The sequence below is a fragment of the Neltuma alba genome, unplaced genomic scaffold (genome assembly GCF_004799145.2).
Source record: "Neltuma alba isolate B1F8T4 unplaced genomic scaffold, ASM479914v2 tig00003605_pilon, whole genome shotgun sequence".
Lineage (NCBI taxonomy): Eukaryota > Viridiplantae > Streptophyta > Magnoliopsida > Fabales > Fabaceae > Neltuma > Neltuma alba.
The window spans coordinates 1-7,403 of NW_021633348.1; the positions used below are offsets into that span (position 1 = coordinate 1).

The 7,403-nt window shown below is 34.8% G+C and overlaps 1 long non-coding RNA gene across 1 annotated transcript; it reads right to left on the reverse strand.

Annotated features, from left to right (window-relative positions):
- Nucleotides 1–1,081: 1,081 nt before the first annotated feature.
- LOC114741991 (uncharacterized) lies at nucleotides 1,082–3,198 on the reverse strand. The gene is made up of 4 exons (XR_003739817.1): nucleotides 3,133–3,198; nucleotides 2,069–2,183; nucleotides 1,362–1,590; nucleotides 1,082–1,175 (listed from the first exon to the last, which is right to left on the reverse strand). It is a non-coding gene; the product is annotated as an uncharacterized LOC114741991 (long non-coding RNA).
- Between the last annotated feature and the right edge of the window lie 4,205 nt (nucleotides 3,199–7,403).

The window sequence follows — 7,403 nt, forward strand, 5'->3', positions numbered from 1 at the left end:
AGCTGAGAGTCAAGGAGATGAAAAAGATTATCAACTTACATCTTTCTATGCTTTTCTTCTGATTCTCCAGCTCAGTTTCTTCAGAGACAGCTTCACTCTGTCCTCTGAATCAGAAGCCATAATATCCTTCTCATGATTGACAGCCTTGATTTTTTGTTCTACACTAAATAGTTCACTCTGCTTTTGACGTATGTTTGCTTCAAATTCTCTTTCAGCAAGTTGGTCGTCTTCCTCCAACTTCAATCCGCTACATGAATTACTAGAAAAAATATCAACCTTGTTTTCTAAAGTCTTCAATTACAATTATTAACTACAAAAACAACAAACATAAAGCAGCACATTCCTTACCAACTTTCTTTCCCGTTCATCAATATGGGTAAGGTTTACATTAGGAATTTGTAGTTCAAATGAATCTCGCTTGTTTCCTTTTCTTCAATGCGCTTTGAAATGCCACTCTGATGTACAATAAGTCCATCAGCATCATACAACTATAGACATTTGACAAGAGACATATGCATTTAGACACAAACCTTGATCTTATTTTAGCTTGTTTTTGAGCCTCAGTGTTTTGCCAGCGAGAATTGCATTCTGTACTGATCCCATGCTGTCTTAAGTTCAATTTCATTTGCGTTCTGCACAAAACATACAACACACACGCATCCCAAAATATCCCTCTAATAATTTATTTCAAACATTGAAAGTGTATTTCAGAATATCTTGAAGTAGAAAACGAGTTACCTTTTTCTCTTGAAGATCCTTCTCAAGATCCACCAACTTGATTTTATACGATTTGTTAAGTTTAAGGCAATTTCATCACTGAAGGGAGTCTTTGGAAGAGACCCAAAATTATGCTAATGAAAATATTTTGTATGGAGGAATCACGTTCATTCTTCAAAGACATGTGAGCCTGCAGCAATTTGAAGTAGAGATAAAATTAAAATTACAGCTTGCATCGTTAAATGGCTTTACAGGCACCAACTTGTGTATTGAACCCTACGTCTGCTTCAGTTTGTAGCTTGCTTATCTCCCATATGGAATCATTGATAGTTTGCTTAAGGAATGAACTTTTAGTGTCAATATCATCATCTCCCTCTCCAACTTGCTTATTTTTGTTTGTAAAATAGCAATTCTTTCTTCAAACTTAGTCTTCCATTCCATCAACTCTTCATCAGTGTCTGGTCAGAGCAAAACAAACGCATGACGAACTATGGAAATCTCAAAATATAAAAATGCCCAGTTCAAGGAACCTAGTAAAACTTCTAAAAATAATAACTTGATGCAATAACTTGGATAAGGAATTAAAACTGAATCATGAATAACAGCAAATAATTGACTCATTCCGTCAACCCTGATCAATGAACCTTCATTCTCTTCATTAAGAGCTGCATACTGTTTCTCTTGTTCCTCAAACAAGGCGCTTCGTCGAGCACTTTTAGTTGATATCAAGTCCTGCAGTTTCTGCAATTCTTTCAATGTTGCCTCCGCATTATGAATTTTGTCTTCCAAATTTTTAACACTTGCATCCAATTCTTGCATCTGAAATTTTACAGATTCTGTTTTCTCTTGATCTTGTCCAATGCTTTCCCGAAGCTACAAGACAATACAATTTTATAATTAGCTCATTTTTTATATTGAGATATTGTAGTTAAATTAAACAGAAACAGAACCTACTTTTCAGATAAATGCTTTGGAATGCCTTGTTCAAACAAATCCAGAACAAAGAAAGTCCCAGGAATTACAAAAAACAATGCAGTCAGAAATAGACAAGGGAGAAGATGATGGCAATGCACAGTAGAATTGTTTCACAAAACGCAAAGCTGCAACACAATAAGCACATCAAAGAGAACTTAAGAGGATATGCTTAATCAGGTGATTTTTGCAGATTAATGTTATTTTTATTTTAATTCATTTAAATTCGGAAAAAACCGGGGAGCAAGAGGCATTTATTACAAATTTGTATAGTCCACATTTATCGATCATTACCATAGAGAGTAGAGATGGAAATGAGGGAAGATAATTTACAAGTTTTATGTTAGTTTTGTCAAAAAATGGAGAAGAGGAAACTAACCTTGTATGCAGCATCTTTTAGGGTTTGAAGATTTTCAAGCTTCAACCTGTAAGTCTTAATCTCTTGAGCCTGTTCCTTGTGAAGTTTCTTTATAACCTCTAATGCCTTTGTGTATCTGGTCAGCACAATAGCACATACTAAGATGTATGATGAAACTATAAATAGCAAAGAACAAAATATAGCAAGTAAAAGAGCCATCCGCAGAATGCTGCAGCACATAAAGCATCTAAACCAAGAATTTTCAAAATCTCCCACTTGAATTCCATGGCATAAGAATGAAATGAAACCAAAACAAAGTACGTTTACAATTGCCAGTTCAAGGAAACATAAATGATACATGGATAATTAGAACATGAAAATGAATTAAATTAAGCTACCCAAGTTAAGGACTTGATAATTATGAATCATGAGGTATTGGTGAATTCATTCAAAATACTAGGCCTTGTAAAGTTAAACAGGTTAAATCAGGGTCCATGGAACTTTTCAGTCTTAAGCCCATTGAGCTACAATATAGAGATCAACAAAGTTGAAAGAACGATGTCCTAAAAATATAGGAATCAGTTGTGAATGTAGAAAGATCTTGAATAGATACAAATGAGATTAAAAGCACTTAAATTAAGTCCCATATAACCCTGCACTAAGTTAAACAAGTTGTCTACATACTTGTTATGAAGACCATTAAAATTTGATTCCCTAGTAAGGTGGTAATGATGATTTGAGAAGGTAGGGCGAACATGACTTTTCTAAGATGAATTTTGGCAAGGAATACAAATGTGTCAGATGGAGTGATTTAGATAAGGTCTTGATATTATCACAGATCTCAATGATTGTGAAATGAATAACTATAATGCTTTGATATTCAAAGTCCCAAATTACATGATTGCTAGGTCAACCTGAGTTAAAAGAGACAGCTACAGAGTCCCAACAATAGCCCATGATTCATGAAAAAGAAACCCCTTAAGGATGAGACAGAAAGGGTATTTTCACAAGTCCAGTTTCATATGACTTACTGTACAAAATAGGAGAGTTGGTATGAAAGAAGAGTTCTTCAAGAAAATATGAACCGCGTTGCAGAAAAATATCATCAACTTTTTCTTCAATGTTGAAGAATCCTGCAGAGGCCAATTGGCTTCATCTTGATGAACAAATATAACATTTTCCAAATGGCCTTTGAAACAACCATTAGTGCAGAAATTTCTCGATCCATATCAGCACATCTATAGCTGAGGCAGACTTTCTGCAGAAGAGAACCAGGAAGGGAAAAAAAGGCAAATGGGCAATTATTAACACCTAATAAATAATATGCTAGTTCTTTGATAGGCACCGTAGAAATGAGGAGTGATGTGAATATGAAGAGCAGTATGACATAATCAACAAACAACAACCAGAGAAGCCAACAGGCAATTATGTACTATAACAAATGAGCTTTTTAAAAGCAGCAATACTCAGAGTTGTAATGGATAATTAGAAGAAGACTTTGTATGGTTGAACCTACAGTCCTTAGCATGCCTCTCACTGCAAAATGCAACATTGGAAAATTTGTGGTTTTTCCTAATACCTCAGTCTGCAGCAATGCTGCTTAAATTTCAAGTTCATTACTATTATAGAACACTGTACAGATGACTAAAAGTTTATAGCTCTTTATCAACATAGAATTTTCAAGAAAGTAAACGAATCACTTTTTTTTTTTTTTGCACAGTCGACGGAATAAAAATTAATAAGTAAAACAAAGACCACATCTGGTGTCAAATTATAACGACCACAAAAATCGTACCTCCCCAGTATGAGGATTGATTGTCTGAAGTACACTCTCAATCGCCTTATATTCCATCTTGATGCCTTTTGCGTTAGCTGAAAAGATCTTATGCATACGACATCTTTACCTGCTGCTGTCTTGAATCGTAGTTAATCTGCCCTTTCGTTTTCTTTTTCCAGCTACCTACAGTCACAACACCCCCGGGGAAGGCCCCCAGAAAAATAAGAAACTGCGAGATTTCTTTACTTGGACACGGAAAAGAAAGGGAAATGCCCTACTTCTCAAAACACCCAAGTAAAATGTTTGAGCACTCTACATAACAGCCGAAGAAAAAAGACCTTGGGGTCATGAATGAAGCTGTGGCCAGACCTAGCGTTAGGAGGCAACTCCCTGTACATGAAAGCTTCAAGCACTCAATAATTGTCTGCACAGCGTAATTCCAAACGGCCATTTAAACATCTCAGATAGAGAGCGAACTAAAAGAGTATGAATCAAGAGATGTAAAGCATATTCTACTGACAGTTTTTCAGCTCCATTGGGTTCCAACAATTGGTTAAGGGCTTGAAGAAGTGATGACGTTCTTGTTCTCGGGTCGAAGCTCCGGATACCTTTGATCAACATCTTATCGACCGTACTCATCTTCACTAAGTCGTAGTATCCCCGAGTTTGGCCGGGGAAGCCAACGGAACAATGATGAGCGTGAAGACTAATTCAGAATTGGAGAAGTGACTAGCACCGTGCAGCGGGAAAAGGGCGGGGACTGGCAACTTATTTTTTCTTTTGCCGGCTCTTCGCAGTTTCGAATTTTTGATTAAACGATACGCTGGGCATGATCGTGTATATGGGGACACGGTAATATGGCCATCCCCGACCCTTTCTCGGTCCAAAAGGCAGTGCGGTTTGGACCTTCACAATAAGTTCTTGCAACCCCTCCCGCATGTCTATCAATCAGAATGGACCACCTATGAACAAACAAAATTGGTCTAATCTCCATTACGTAATGAATAAAAAATTCAAATTCTTGTTAAAAGAAGTGCATATTTAGTGTTAGATATTACATCAAATTAGATTACCTCCAATAAGATATACTTATATGCCTATCAGAAAAAAAGATTACTTATAACAAAGTTTGTACAGCCAAAATATAAGCTTCAAGAAAACAAATTACATAACTGAAAAAAGTTAGTTAAAATTGATCAAAATGATAAATATGTAAAAATAATGTAATTGTTTTTTTCAAACACCGAGTGAGCGGGAGAGAGAATGAGTAGAAAAAAGAGAGATAAAAGAAACATATAATAAATAAGAGGTAAAACAAAAAAAAGGCATTGAATGATTAAATAAATTTAAATCTAAGTTTATTAAAAAAAAAAAAAAAAAAAAGGACTCATTCAACTGTTTGAAACTATATTTTGAACGAGAATGAGTATTATAATAACTTTTTTTTCCAAAGATGTGAACAACATAAGTAGCTAGCAAAAATAAATAAGTTATGCTTTGATAAATATAATTTATTAAATCTATTACTATTATAAGGGAGGGGTCTCTGCAAGGCCATCTAGAAGCGCGACAAGTGGCACACCGAGAAGGAGATAAATACATCAATTTTTTAATCATTTAAAATAAAAATTAATCTCTTTTACTAATTAATAAATCATTTAATAATTGTTTTATTATTGCATATATTGGTTGTCCCACGTTTTAAGATCATGCAATACGGAATGTGGGTAGATTATTCATTATAAGTAATTTTGTATATATTGGTTGGCCCACGTTTCTCTTTTACTAATTAATAAATCATTTAATAATTTGTTATTATATTATTATATTGGTTGCCCCACGTTTAAGATCATGCAACATGGAACGTGGGTAGATTATTTCATTATAAGTAATTTTTGTATATATTGGTTGCCCCACGGTTAGGATCATGCAATATATAATAGTAATAGAAAAAATAATGAATTTTTCGCTATATAAGGAGCAGGAGCCATGGATTTATTCAGTAGCAAATTCTCCTGTTGTTATCCACCATCAGTGTTCTCCAAGTGTTCACATGGCTCCTGCATTTGATTCAGTTCGTGCTATTAACCCATGCAGACAAAATTGGAAAATCAAAGTTCGTGTGGTTCGATTATGGCTATGCCCGGACGCTACTCTCATGAAGAATCGAGATATCATCCATGGAAATGATTCTCAAGGATGAGGATGTAAGTGCTTTACTGATTAATTTAGGCATCTACTTCTTGTGTTCTAAGAGTTATTTTCTTACGGGGTGACAAACATCCATGCTACAGTTATGACTGCCTTCTTCCATGACCTCGCAAGAATTTGAAGAGGGAAAAACATATGTGGTTTCATATTTTTATGTTTCTCCCAATACAGGCTCATACCGAACCATTAATCATCCCTACCGAGCAGACTTTATTTTTCCACTTCTGTTCAACCATATGCGGATGATGGCAAAATAAACAACTTTGGTTTGTGCATCCCGTTCATGTCTAAAATATTAGCCGATCAATTTGATGATCGATATTAATTGGTAGGCTATTATACAAGTGTTGGATATGAGATTAATATGTAAAATTTTTGTGGTGAGCTAAATCTATATTTTCTCTTGTAGATGTAATCGGGTTACTAATTGGAGTGGGAGAAAAAGAAGAATGCAAGTCAATGGACACACACAGTTTAGGCTTAATGTAGAGTTACTGGATGAAGGGTACACTCTTATTGTGAGTTGTTTCTCCCAATTTAGCCAAGTCAATGATTAAAACTTAGGTTTAGAGCGGAATTTTTTCTTTTTGTTTCTTTCATTTTGACAGGAAGGAAAAAAATAGAATGTACATCATGGGGAGATTTACTAAGAAGTTTGCAGCAATTGTCTCGTGTCCACACTGGTTCTACTATTGCTCGGAATCTGAATCAAACGAGGGATCCCTTAACTAGTAAGGGATCCATTAGAACGAATCGCACTTTTACACTAAACTATACTGCTTCAATGCGATTATGTATATAATGGAACTATCATTCAACTATGCAAAGTTAGGGAGTTTAAAGGTTGATACTGTTTATTTGACACCATAGTAAATGGGGTTCCTTTGAACAATAATAAATCTAATTTGTTACATGTAATGGCATGACAGGAAGGAAAAAAAGTCTCTAATTCCATGTACTCTTCCCCTCTCCTGATTCATCTACAATAAAAGAGTTCAAGAGTTTTGCAAAAAGTATGCATTATATTGGTTTGAGTATAATAGAGTCTACATTTATTCCAAGTTTTATTGTATATGATAGCATTTATCTTTTTTAAAAATATTTTCACAGATTGAAAAGTGTTGGGATTCAGTGGGCCAAACACCTGCTCGAATTGCTCCACAAATTGTAGTATCTGTGGCCGACGATCTACTGGCTTTAGATGACCAAGAAAAATAATGGATTTACGATCTGGACCAGCAGTGCATATATAACGTAATGCATTGTTTTCTATTTCGTTTGTTTGTATTTTTGTCATTCTTACTATTCTTATCTTGATACTGTATATATACCTTGTGTTATTTATTACAAGAATCTATAGTGATTACT